Here is a 14,873-nt window from a genome sequence, read left to right on the forward strand (position 1 = left end):
GAGCAAATTAGCAATTTTTTGGGATTTTCTTACATTTCTGGAAATCTCTTGAAATTTTACAGGTGTTCTTTTTTATGATGAATCAGATATTTGAATTGGTCAACAAAACGCATTGTTGAAGGCCCCTATTTCACAAAGTCTTTTGGATCTAAAATTTACCTAACTTGTGTGCTTGCAGGAAGGGGTGATTATTTCAAACAATCCAAACTACTAATAAATTTTTGTTGCAGGTCCTTGGCAAGGGTTTTTTGGATTTTTTTTATTGTGTGCCTTGTTTTCATAGACTAACAAACACTTCAATTGGTGCACTAAAATTGAAACATTGTCTTTTGTGTCTTGAGCAATAGGCTCTTTTTGTTTAATCTTTAGAGGGCTTGTCTTCTTGTGTGGTCATTAGGACTACTAGTGAGAAGAGAACGACCCAAGTGGTAGTGAGGAAAACCCACCTCTTTCGAACCACTATAAATAACTGTATTCATGGTGAAAACTATGAATAACGTGTGCTGATTAGTTCATACCGACACTATGTCTCCCCATAAACCCATTTGATCAAATTTATTTGATCAGTTGTAGGGCGTAACCCCTACCGGCTGGGAGCCTTCTGTGTTTATAGAGCTGAAAGTGCCGCATGTATGACCACACGAGCGGATGCCCTTACTAGCACCTTTTTGTTTTAGAAGCCAAAATCCTTCTAGCTATTGAGGCAGGAGGTCGGACCTCTGGTAGCGGCCCACACACATACAGTTCTTAGTAGAGATACAAAGTTCACCATGGGGAGTTTTCGTGGGGACTGATGTTTGGCTGACCCGGGAAGTGAGTGCTGAGGGTGGAGCCAGTGAGGTCAAGCATCTAAATATCCGCTCTGAATAGCGTAGCCTCGAGGGTAAAACCTCATGTGGGATCAACAACTATTGTCTTGGCCAGCCATAAGAATTGTGCTTGACTTATTTTAAACATTCAAAACATTCAAGACCAAATAGAAAAACATTGTGTCTTTTGTGTCTTCAAGTGTATGCAAAACATTTTTACATCAAACAACACACTTTTCTTAGAGTCATTTTGAGTCTAAACACTTGCAAACATTGAGTCCTCATCAACATTGTGTCCTCTTGTCATGAAAAATAGTCAAACATTCAGATTTGGTCACAACTTCACAAATTGGAAAAATTTTACAGTCCAACAAACAAGAGCAATCAGTTTCGGAATTCTTGAGCTTCCTAGGTTGTTTCTCCAGGTTTTCATCTAGCATTCAACTTGTCTTTGGGTCTCACAAAGTCCATCATTTCTTTACATCTTGCATTAAAATTACATTTGTCTAAACTTGAGTCAAAAGGTCACTTGCTTGTCCTCACTATACTTTGTCAACACACTACATACAACAACATTTTGCTAAGTGGTCCCTCATCAAGGTCCATCACCTCTGGGTCTCATTTGGTCTTACTTAGAGTCAAGGTCAACTTACCTCATCGAGAGAAACTATCCTCTCTTTGGAAGTCACACCTACTCTACTACATACATACTTGGTCGTACACTTTGGATATTGCAAGTACACCTCAGATTCATTTACATTCCATCCAACTCTTGGTCTTCCATACTTTTTCCATTTTTCATCTAGTCTCACACATCTCGATCAATGCATAGTTCATGGTTGAAACCAGTCTTCAAAAATCTAGGAGAGAAACTGAAGAGGCTCAAGAGTCTGCAAACATGAGTTCTTATGAGTATGACAATGATATCTTTTTCAATTCTAATCATACTACATTACCTGACATGGATGCCTATAGAAACATTCCAAATGTTGAGAACATGGACACTACAAACAACAATGATACACACAATGATGATATGGACAACTTTTCAGTACATTCACAGTAGATGTGGAAGAATCCATTATGGATCCCCATTTCAATCGATTGGTTGAGGAAATAATGAGGAGGGATAGTCAATACTTCTTACAAATGATGGCACAATGTAGAGCCAAGATACCTCATGATTTTGACATGTCTCAAATAATGGAAAATCGACCTTTGCAACAACCTCACTCCAACATGGATCAAAGGAGACCTAATAGTGGAGGCAATAGAGGACCACATATGGTGCCTGAATCACCATCATCTTTGTTTCAAAAACTAGAGGTCCCACATACACATGGTCAAGCATATGATACTGACCTTCGCAGACCATTATGGAAGTCTTATGCAGAGAAATATGCTCAATCACATATCAATGCTAAGGATCAACCACCAAAGCAATTGGATATTCAAAGGCGTGCTCAAAATTTGGACACAAGGAAACCCCGTGTAAAATTTGGGGGCAACACATTAGAACATGACGTGCCTGTAGAGTATAGTATACATGGACAAAATAGATATGGCATTCCTCAACATGACTCTATACCAAGTGGTCCATATATGCAGAATCACTATAGACCTCCTCCATATGAACATGTGTATGATCAATATCATCCATATATGCAACATGCTCCTCCTCTAATTGGTGCCTCAAGCATAGGGTATGGTCCAAGAAGTCGATCTCCACCTAAGAGCAATTTGGAGCAACAAATCAGGGACTTTCAAAAGAAAATGGAGGACATAAATACACCAAAGCCAACATACACAATGAGAGACATATGTCCTTATCCATTTGACAAGAGCATTCCAATGCCTCCTTTTCCTACACACTTTGTGACGCCTAAATTTGATAAGTATAGAGGAAAAGGGGATCCTAAGGCACACATAAGACAGTTTTTCACAGCCTACATTGAGGTAGCAACAAAAGAGACATATTTGATAAGATTATTCCCACAAAGCTTAGGTGATCAAGCTATGGAATGGTTCTCCCAACTTCCACCTGGAATTAAGTCATGGGGTGACTTAGTAAAGGCATTTATTCAACATTTCTCCTACAATATAGAGACAGACATATCAGTCACTACTTTGTGCAACACCAAGCAAAAAGAGGGAGTCTTTTGCATCATATTTACAAAGATGGAGGAATCTAGCCAGCAGATGCTCTTGTGAAATTCCACAAAAACAAATGGTAGAAATATTCACCCAAAATGTTAACAAAGACATTGGCTATGATCTAAGGAAAGCTTGTTTGTCCACCTTCAAGGACGTCATTGAAAAAAGGTTTAGCAATAGAGAAGGTCCTAATTGAACAAGGAGTCATTAAGATATTCAAGGAAAACAAAGATGACTTTAAAGGAAAAGACAAGCCAAGATTTTGGAATAAAAACAAGAACACAGTCAATGATGGTGTTGTTGATGCCAATACAGTGCAACCCAAATTCATTTTCTCCGGATCAAATCAGGTGAATACTCTAACAACTTCTAAATCACGAAGGAAGTACACCCCATTGGGAGAACCACTTGAGTCAATTTTCAAAAAGCTAGTGGCCAACAAGGTAATCACTATTCCAGATTTTCCTCCATATGAACCAAAGGTTAAACCAAATTGGTGGAATGATGACGAGTATTGTGAGTTTCATAAGAGCAAAGGTCATAAGATGGGAAATTGTCATCGACTGAAGAACATCATACAAGATCTCATTGATAGGGGTGACATTGAGATTGAAGGACACTCATCCAATCAAGAACATGAAATGTTTAAGGAACCATTCCCAAAGCATGACAAAGGAAAAGCTAAAGTCACAGATGACCAAACCAGCTATACTAGAGCATCTTATAACTATGATTCAACCATCAATCACATCTCGATGGACAATTATGTCTCTACCATTATCATCAAGGATAAAACCCCTGAGAATTCTACCTAGAGACCCAAGATCATTCTAAAAGGCGTTGGATCTTCTTCTGAACCTACCTCTGAATGTCATGTTACAACCCGCCGAGGTAAATTCACTCTGCAGGGTGCTCCAGCCAAGAACACCGCTTCCTCATCAACCAAACCTGAGTATAACCTTGTAGAACAGTTAGGGAAGACACCCGCGCTCATCTCCATACTTGAACTCTTGCACATATCCCCTGCACATAAATCCATTCTTGACAAAATCTTGAGAGAAACTATTGTTCCTACTGATCTGAACGTGGACCAGTTTCAAGCCATGGTGGGATACCTTTCCATTCCACACTCCCTTACATTCACAGAAGCCGATGACGCATCTGTAAGTCAGCCACATAATGCACCTTTACACATTGAAGCCTTCATACACAAACATAGAATCAAACGAGTCCTAATAGATGGAGGAGCAGGTCTAAACATTTGTACTTTGAGCACTATTAAATAATTGGGATATTCCAAGAAAGCTATGAATTCTACAAACAAAATTACCATCAAAGCATATGATGATGAAGAACGTCCCTCCAAAGGCACAGTCACCTTACCTCTCAGAGTTGGGCCAGTTACAAAGGATGTGGTTTGTCAAGTCCTAGACCTAGATCTAACATACAACATACTCTTGGGACGTCCATGGATTCATGAGATGAGCGCAGTCCCTTCTACATATCATCGATGTATCAAGTTTCCACACAATGGAGTTGAAGTGACCGTCAAAGCGGATCCAAATCCATTCATATATTGCAACAATCTACAACCTAGACCAGAAATAACAATCCTAGTCAATCAACAAGTTGTTCCTTCTTCAGCATATGTGGATCCAGAATCCTTGAAAGCTTCTACGTCATATATCACAATTGCATCACATCCTACACACAACACATGTTAGCACAATTTACATTTGCATTATCATATTCATCTGCATTACATACATTCACATTTGCATCATGCATACACATATAAAACATAAAAGAACAAAAATATTGCATTGCATCATATACATATTTCCATCCATATCATAAGCATACATCACATAAGAACATCTCATCACATAGGTACACATGCATATAGCTGCCACAAAGATGAATCATCTCATATATATATAAAGTGTCATGATACAATGATGTCAAAAAAATCATATGGCTACAATCACCCGAAGGTGTCTACATCATCATACAAAATGGTACAATACTGATACGTAGGGAGCCCTCTACGGCTATGATGAACTCCCTCCCTCAGAGCCGACTGGCCTCGACGGAGTCTGAGACCTAGAAGGACCCACTCCAAGATCATCTCTCCTGGCCCCAGTGTCCTCTGCAGCCACCCCTCGTGTCGCCCTATCCGGACAGAGGAACCCACTGATAACTCCTGCCAACACTATTGGTAGTGCTAATCCTATCCATGTCATGGTATCCCATGCCACATGTCCCACCCTCATCTCTAGTCTCGGATCCTAGAACACTCATCTAAGGGCATCCCTGTCTCTATCTCGATCGTACGGAATCAACTCCCCATTGATCGGTATCTGTATAATCCTGTATACATCCTCCAGGATGACTGTCATCTCCCTCATCGGCAAATGAAAAGTGCAAGTCGCAGAGTGCCACCTCTCCGCCAGTGCAGTTAGCAATCCCATGCTTGCCTGAAACTTAGGCACATACAGAATATGTCTCAATCCCATAGCCTCAATTGCAGCTCGGTCCTCGACTGTCAACTCAGGTCGCAACCTCTGAGTCGATGGGAATCTCTCCCATGACTCTAGCATAGGCAAATACTCCTGCAGTCACACAAATCAATCATCTCAGTCCTAGTGACATTCACTGTTCATCACAAAGTGTTGCTTCTATCCTAGTGGTACTCCCTGTTCATCACAAAGTACTACGTGTTTGGCACTCCCTGTTCATCACAAAGTGCTGCTCACATTTGCACTCACTGTTCATCACAAAGTGCTGCTCATATTTTAGTACTCCCTATTCATCACAAAGTACTATATCTTGGTACTCACTGTTCATCACAAAGTGCCTTGATCTATCCTATCCTAGGGCCTCTGCTTGAGTGAATTCTCTTGACTAGTTTCATAATTGGCAACGTATGTTCTATCACAGAATTGTCAATCCTAGCCCTATTTGCTATCCTAGTCTTCCCTAGAGGACCTGCTTGAGTGTATCCTCTTAGCAGCTTATCCAATCGATAGCGTATGTTCATCACAGAACTGCTGATTTGACCTAGAAGACAAAAATTCACATTTTTTGGACACAAACGCGTTTTCCTGACATAAACGTGCATTTATTACATTACCTAGCATGCATTAATGACAATAATAAATGCATCAAAGTACAAGGAGGTTTTGTGGTACTTACTGGCTCTCCTACCTCTGTTGGCCTCTTGAATCGACGAACGCGATCGAATCTGTGAACCAAAGCCATCGCTGCTGACTGTTGTTGCTCTTTTCTCTCTCTGCACTCTAATCTCTTGGAGGTGTAGATGACAATGAGGATGTATTTCCCTCATGGTCTATCTTATAGACTGCCCTAGCCCTCGTTTCCCGAGTCAGTCTTCATTATCTCGTGACTCTGTCACTTTATCTGGTCAATCCATTCTAGCCTCTCTTTCTTATCGAGAGATTATCTACAATCTTTTCACACATTTTCATCCAATCTCTCGAGGGGGCATATCATTCCCTATCTTGGGGCAACTTTGTATCAGTTCATCTTATCTTCTTTGAAACAACATGACAAGCCGCATTGTCTCAAAGAGGGGCAAAATGTAGACACCCAAAATTGTCCAGTCTTATTTAATTATCTAAGCTTAATTCTTCTATTAATTAAATTAATCTTTATTTATTTAATTAATTCATTTATCCTCTTCTAGCCTTATTTCTCATTTAAATAAATACATTTATTTATTTAAATTATCCTTTTCTTAAATTAAATAAATATCTTATTTATTTAATTGATCCCACTCCTTCTACTAATTAAATTAATCGTTATTTATTTAATTAATTCATTAGCCTTTTCTACCTATGACACATGTCATTCATCTCTTAATTCATACACTACCTACCCCTTTCATTATTTTATTATTTCTTTTACCTACCCTCTAATCATAGCTGACCTCCTTTTACACCTCTCAATCTTATCCCTCCATTTCATATAGTGTCTTCTATTTAAGGAGACGCTTCCTTCATTATCAACCCTAATCAATTATTCTAATCAATCATCCTAATGAACTAACTACTTGATCAATTGACTACTTGGCATATGCGATCCTACTTGCAACCACATTCCTTTCTTTGTTGAGCTCTTGTGCACATAAAATCTGAGAGCAAATATATCAAGCAAGATCAATGGAGATAGGAAGAATGGAGATCAAAACCCTATTGGACATGTGATGGTATAATCTTTGTGATTTCATTTGATTTGCATTGTCTTAGGTAATCTTCATATGTTATGGTGGATCTTTGTTGTTGTTAGGCTAGGGTTTTGTGGTTGAATTCATTTAGCCTTTCAATATCGTTATTATTGCTATCCATTTTCACCATATACATTTTGGCACGCCCCGTGGGACATGGATTTTTCTTAGATCCGTGTTTTTTGCAGATTTTTCTAACCCTATATTGCTATTTTGTAAACAATTTGGAGAATAACCTTGTGCAGCTAGGGTTTTCGACACAAAATCAAGATCTTGGAGAGATTTGATCATATCTCACAAACGGCTAAGAAATTTTGCACCAAATTTGTTTTACAATTTGAAAAAAGTATCAGGAGCTCTCAATCCAAAATTCTGAATTTTTGGAGCACATTTCCATTTTCTATAAGTTTTTTATGATTTTTCATAAAAAATTAATTTTGAGAGCAAATGAGAGACTTTTTCGGATTTTCTTACCTTTTTGGAAATCTCTCATAATTATACATAGGATCTGTTCTTGGTAATTTTAATTTTGATGCAAAATATTTCTGTAAAAATTGGATCTTTAAAAATTAGGGTTTTTCATTATTTTGATCAGATCTCACAAACGGCTTTAAGTTTTGCAATAAAATTTTTTATACAAATAAAAAAAAGTATTATAAGGATTCAGTGAAAATTTCAGATTTTGTGGATCATTTTTTCAATTTATATGAATTTTTTATGAGTTTTCATAAAAAATTAATTTTGTATGAGTTTTCATAAAAAATTAATTTTGAGAGAAAATTAGCGAATTTTTTAGATTTTCTTACATTTTTGGAAATATCTAAGAATTATACATAGGATCTATTCTTTTTTATTTTAAATTTTATGCAAAATCATTCCTCAAAAATTAGATCTTTGAAAATTAAGGTTTTGCATTATTTTTCTTATATCTCACAAACTGCTTAGATTTGTTGTAGAAATTTTTTTTATGCAGGTTTAGAAGACCATCAGGACTCTCCAGTAAAAATTTCAGATTTTTTGGATCGATTTTGAATTTTATATGATTTTTTTATGATTTTTCATAAAAAATTAATTTTTCGAGCAAATTAGCAAATTTTTTGGATTTTCTTACATTTCTGGAAATCTCTTGAAATTTTACAAGTGTTCTTTTTTATGATGAATCAGATATTTGAATTGGTCAACAAAACGCATTGTTGAAGGCCCCTATTTCACAAAGTCTTTTGGATCTAAAATTTACCTAACTTGTGTGCTTGCAGGAAGGGGTGATTATTTCAAACAATCCAAACTACTAATAAATTTTTGTTGCAGGTCCTTGGCAAGGGTTTTTTGGATTTTTTTAATTGTGTGCCTTGTTTTCATAGACTAACAAACACTTCAATTGGTGCACTAAAATTGAAACATTGTCTTTTGTGTCTTGAGCAATAGGCTCTTTTTGTTTAATCTTTAGAGGGCTTGTCTTCCTGTGTGGTCATTAGGACTACTAGTGAGAAGAGAATGACCCAAGTGGTAGCGAGGAAAACCCACCTCTTCCGAACCACTATAAATAACTGTATTCATGGTGAAAACTATGAATAACGTGTGCTGATTAGTTCATATCGACACTATGTCTCCCCATAAACCCATTTGATTAAATTTATTTGATCAGTTGTAGGGCGTAACCCCTACCGGCTGGGAGCCTTCTGTGTTTACAGAGCTGAAAGTGTCGCATGTATGACCACACGAGCGGATGCCCTTACTAGCACCTTTTTGTTTTAGAAGCCAAAATCCTTCTAGTTGTTGAGGCAGGAGGTCGGACCTCTGGTAGCGGCCCACACACATACAGTTCTTAGTAGAGATACAAAGTTCGCCACGGGGAGTTTTCATGGGGACTGATGTTTGGCTGACCCGAGAAGTGAGTGCCGAGGGTGGAGCCAGTGAGGTCAAGCATCTAAATATCCACTCTGAATAGCGTAGCCTCGAGGGTAAAACCTCATGTGGGATCAACAACTATTGTCTTGGCCAGCCATAAGAATTGTGCTTGACTTATTTTAAACATTCAAAACATTAAAGACCAAATAGCAAAACATTGTGTCTTTTGTGTCTTCAAGTGTATGCAAAACATTTTTACATCAAACAACACACTTTTCTTAGAGTCATTTTGAGTCTAAACACTTGCAAACATTGAGTCCTCATCAACATTGTGTCCTCTTGTCACGAAAAACAGTCAAACATTCAGATTTGGTCACAACTTCACAAATTGGAAAAATTTTACAGTCCAACAAACAAGAGCAATCAGTTTCGGAATTCTTGAGCTTCCTAGGTTGTTTCTCCAGGTTTTCATCTAGCATTCAACTTGTCTTTGGGTCTCACAAAGTCCATCATTGCTTTACATCTTGCATTAAAATTACATTTGTCTAAACTTGAGTCAAAAGGTCACTTGCTTGTCCTCACTATACTTTGTCAACACACTACATACAACAACATTTTGCTAAGTGGTCCCTCATCAAGGTCCATCACCTCTGGGTCTCATTTGGTCTTACTTAGAGTCAAGGTCAACTTACCTCATCGAGAGAAACTATCCTCTCTTTGGAAGTCACACCTACTCTACTACATACATACTTGGTCGTACACTTTGGATATTGCAAGTACACCTCAGATTCATTTACATTCCATCCAACTCTTGGTCTTCCATACTTTTTCCATTTTTCATCTAGTCTCAAACATCTCGGTCAATGCATAGTTCATGGGTGAAACCCGTCTTCAAAAATCTAGGAGAGAAACTAAAGAGGCTCAAGAGTCCGCAAACATGAGTTCTTATGAGTATGACAATGATATCTTTTTCAATTCTAATCATACTACATTACCTGACATGGATGCCTATAGAAACATTACAAATGTTGAGAACATGGACACTACAAACAACAATGATACACACAATGATGATATGGACAACTTTTCAGTACATTCACAACAGATGTGGAAGAATCCATTATGGATCCCCATTTCAATCGATTGGTTGAGGAAATAATGAGGAGGGATAGTCAATACTTCTTACAAATGATGGCACAATGTAGAGCCAAGATACCTCATGATTTTGACATGTCTCAAATAATGGAAAATCGACCTTTGCAACAACCTCACTCCAACATGGATCAAAGGAGACCTAATAGTGGAGGCAATAGAGGACCACATATGGTGCCTGAATCACCATCATCTTTGTTTCAAAAACCAGAGGTCCCACATACACATGGTCAAGCATATGATACTCACCTTCACAGACCATTATGGAAGTCTTATGCAGAGAAATATGCTCAATCACATATCAATGCTAAGGATCAACCACCAAAGCAATTGGATATTCAAAGGCATGCTCAAAATTTGGACACAAGGAAACCCCGTGTCAAATTTGGGGGCAACACATTAGAACATGACGTGCCTGTAGAGTATGGTATACATGGACAAAATAGATATGGCATTCCTCAACATGACTCTATACCAAGTGGTCCATATATGCAGCATCACTATAGACCTCCTCCATATGAACATGTGTATGATCAGTATCATCCATATATGCAACATGCTCCTCCTCTAATTGGTGCCTCAAGCATAGTGTATGGTCCAAGAAGTCGATCTTCACCTAAGAGCAATTTGGAGCAACAAATCAGGGACTTTCAAAAGAAAATGGAGGACATAAATACACCAAAGCCAACATACACAATGAGAGACATATGTCCTTATCCATTTGACAAGAGCATTCCAATGCCTCCTTTTCCTACACACTTTGTGATGCCTAAATTTCATAAGTATAGAGGAAAAGGGGATCCTAAGGCACACATAAGACAGTTTTTCATAGCCTGCATTGAGGTAGCAGCAAAAGAGACATATTTGATGAGATTATTCCCACAAAGCTTAGGTGATCAAGCTATGGAATGGTTCTCCCAACTTCCACCTGGAATTAGGTCATGGGGTGACTTAGCAGAGGCATTTATTCAACATTTCTCTTACAATATAGAGACAGACATATCAGTCACTACTTTGTGCAACACCAAGCAAAAAGAGGGAGAGTCTTTTGCATCATATTTACAAAGATGGAGGAATCTAGCCAGCAGATGCTCTTGTGAAATTCCACAAAAACAAATGGTAGAAATATTCACCCAAAATGTTAACAAAGACATTGGCTATGATCTAAGGAAAGCTTGTTTGTCCACCTTCAAGGACGTCATTGAAAAAAGGCTTAGCAATAGAGAAGGTCCTAATTGAACAAGGAGTCATTAAGATATTCAAGGAAAACAAAGATGACTTTAAAGGAAAAGACAAGCCAAGATTTTGGAATAAAAACAAGAACACAGTCAATGATGGTGTTGTTGATGCCAATACAGTGCGACCCGAATTCATTTTCGCTGGATCAAATCAGGTGAATACTCAAACAACTTCTAAATCATGAAGGAAGTACACCCCATTGGGAGAACCACTTGAGTCAATTTTCAAAAAGCTAGTGGCAAACAAGGTAATCACTATTCCAGATTTTCCTCCATATGAACCAAAGGTTAAACCAAATTGGTGGAATGATGATGAGTATTGTGAGTTTCATAAGAGCAAAGGTCATAAGATGGGAAATTGTCATCGACTGAAGAACATCATACAAGATCTCATTGATAGGGGTGACATTGAGATTGAAGGACACTCATCCAATCAAGAACATGAAATGTTTAAGGAACCAATCCCAAAGCATGACAAAGGAAAAGCTAAAGTCACAGATGACCAAACCAGCTATACTAGAGCATCTTATAACTATGATTCAACCATCAATCACATCTCGATGGACAATTATGTCTCTACCATTATCATCAAGGACAAAACCCCTGAGAATTCTACCCAGAGACCCAAGGTCATTCTGAAAGGCGTTGGATCTTCTTCTGAACCTACCTCTGAATGTCATGTTACAACCCGCCGATGTAAATTCACTTTGCAGGGTGCTCCAGCCAAGAACACCACTTCCTCATCAACCAAACCTGAGTATAACCTTGTAGAACAGTTAGGGAAGACACCCGCACTCATCTCCATACTTGAACTCTTGCGCATATCCCCTGCACATAAATCCATTCTTGACAAAATCTTGAGAGAAACTATTGTTCCTACTGATCTGAACGTGGACCAGTTTCAAGCCATGGTGGGATACCTTTCCATTCCACACTCCCTTACATTCACAGAAGCCGATGACGCATCCGTAAGTCAGCCACATAATGCACCTTTACACATTGAAGCCTTCATACACAAACATAGAATCAAACGAGTCCTAATAGATGGAGGAGCAGGTCTAAACATTTGTACTTTGAGCACTATTAAATAATTGGGATATCCAAAGAAAGCTATGAATTCTACAAACAAAATTACCATCAAAGCATATGATGATGAAGAACGTTCCTCCAAAGGCACAGTCACCTTACCTCTCAGAGTTGGGCCAGTTACAAAGGATGTGGTTTGTCAAGTCCTAGACCTAGATCTAACATACAACATACTCTTGGGACGTCCATGGATTCATGAGATGAGCGCAGTCCCTTCTACATATCATCGATGTATCAAGTTTCCACACAATGGAGTTGAAGTGACCGTCAAAGCGGATCCAAATCCATTCATATATTGCAACAATCTACAACCTAGATCAGAAATAACAATCCCAGTCAATCAACAAGTTGTTCCTTCTTCAGCATATGTGGATCCAGAATCCTTGAAAGCTTCTACGTCAAAACAAACAGAGCTAAAAGAAAAATTCAAGATTAAAGACATGGGATGTGGTGAGTATATCTTTCATGTTGATCAACTCCCACTATCTCCTAAGGCATTCAGTCGACAAGAACAATCTATAAACAATTTACAAGGAATTGGGTGTGAACCACCTAGTGTTGTGGCTACTAAGTCTGAATACAAATCTCCTCCATTGGTGCAAGCAACTCTTGATATCAATAGTCCTAAGAATGGTTCCAACAAAGAATCTATTGAGCATATCGCCAGCCCTCTTGAGAACTCACATAGCCTTACCATTTCATCCACTCCTTCCATTTCCACTCCACTTCCACACTTGGATCAACAAGAATTACAAAAGCCCTTACTCATTGGGGATCAAAAATTAAGCTTTGAAAAGAAAAATCTAAAAGTCAAAAATAAAGAAAAGTCCTTTAGTCCAAATCAAAATCAAAAGCTATTGGACTCTACAAAAATCAAAGTTAAGGATAAAAATCCTATGAAGGAAAAAGAGAAAGAGTTGATCTCCCCTAATATCAAAATAACTGGGGGCAAAAGTTCTACAATCTCAAGTCAAAAAGATTACTTGTTGATCCTAAGTCTCCATCATGCTATCCTACTTTCACTTCTTTTCGCAATCATAAACCTTCATAACTCATCCACTTGTTCCACACATCCTTTCCCTTCTGGCGATACATTAGGGACGTTTAATGGAGCTTCCTCGAAGGACTTTGTTATCAGGGATGCCCAAACTTCTTCAGGTGACACGCATACGGGCCTGTGTAGTCCACACACTAGTAATTCTATCTTAGTTCCTTCATCGAGGAAGATAGTCACTCAAGCTACACATCATTCAGTCAAGAAATGATGCAGCTACAATCACAAAGTCAAGCCTCACACATTTGAGGTAGGGGACTTAGTTCTCAGAGAAAATCCCAAAAATCAGCAAGAAAGAGAGAAGAAGGGCAAGGTCAAACCAAATTGGCTTGGTCCTTACATCATTACAGCAACATATGGATCTGGGGCATATCAACTCTCAACTATGGAAGGTGAACCTTTGGAGGATCCTTTCAACAGCATGCACCTTCGCAGGTTCTACACATAGCTCTTTGGAATATCCTAATTCAAATAATACAAAAAAATTCAAAAATTTTAAAAATACAAAAAAAATTCAAAAAATTAAAAAATACAAAAAAAAAATTATTATAAAACAAAAAAAAAAATCGTTACTTGGTGAAAACCTGGCAAACAGGTGCCTTGTGACACAAAAAACATTAAAATATCGAAAAAAGTAAAAAGAAATAATTTCATCCAACGATGAAAACCACTTTGGTGGTGCCCTGGGCAAGTACCATGGTGAAAACTGGGTCACCAGTGCCATGCGTAGAGACACTACTCCTCCCTCCTTCAGGATTCTCTTTCATCACTTCACTTTGCACACACTCACAACCTCTTCATCCATAATAAACTTACCCATTCCCATCATGGCTTGTTATTGATCTACCCAAGATTGGTTAGCCATTTATAATAAACCTCCCTTTTCACTCCCTTTCCATCCATAATAAATCAGATCCTATCTGTGGCTAAGGCAAATCCTACGTCTAGTGATGGGTGTGGAAATGAGAACATCACATGTTTCGAGGAGTACAGTTTCTTCCAGCTTCCTTCAGTCTATTCGTGCACAATCCGCAATAAAACAACATTTTCTTCACAAATCCGCAATAAAGTTTCATCTTCTCCACAATAAAGTATCAGTTTCATGGATTCAGTCAGTTTCAGATGAGACACAGCAGCAACAATGGGCTTTAACAAATCAAATCTTTCAATAAACTCAGACAACATTATGGTTCAGTGCTATCTATCCTTTCTGTGAAAGTAAACATTGTGACCACAATCAAATAAGACTTATACAAGTGACAAGAGACACTAAACTTGAGGACTAC

Source organism: Cryptomeria japonica, chromosome 4, assembly GCF_030272615.1.
Source record: "Cryptomeria japonica chromosome 4, Sugi_1.0, whole genome shotgun sequence".
Lineage (NCBI taxonomy): Eukaryota > Viridiplantae > Streptophyta > Pinopsida > Cupressales > Cupressaceae > Cryptomeria > Cryptomeria japonica.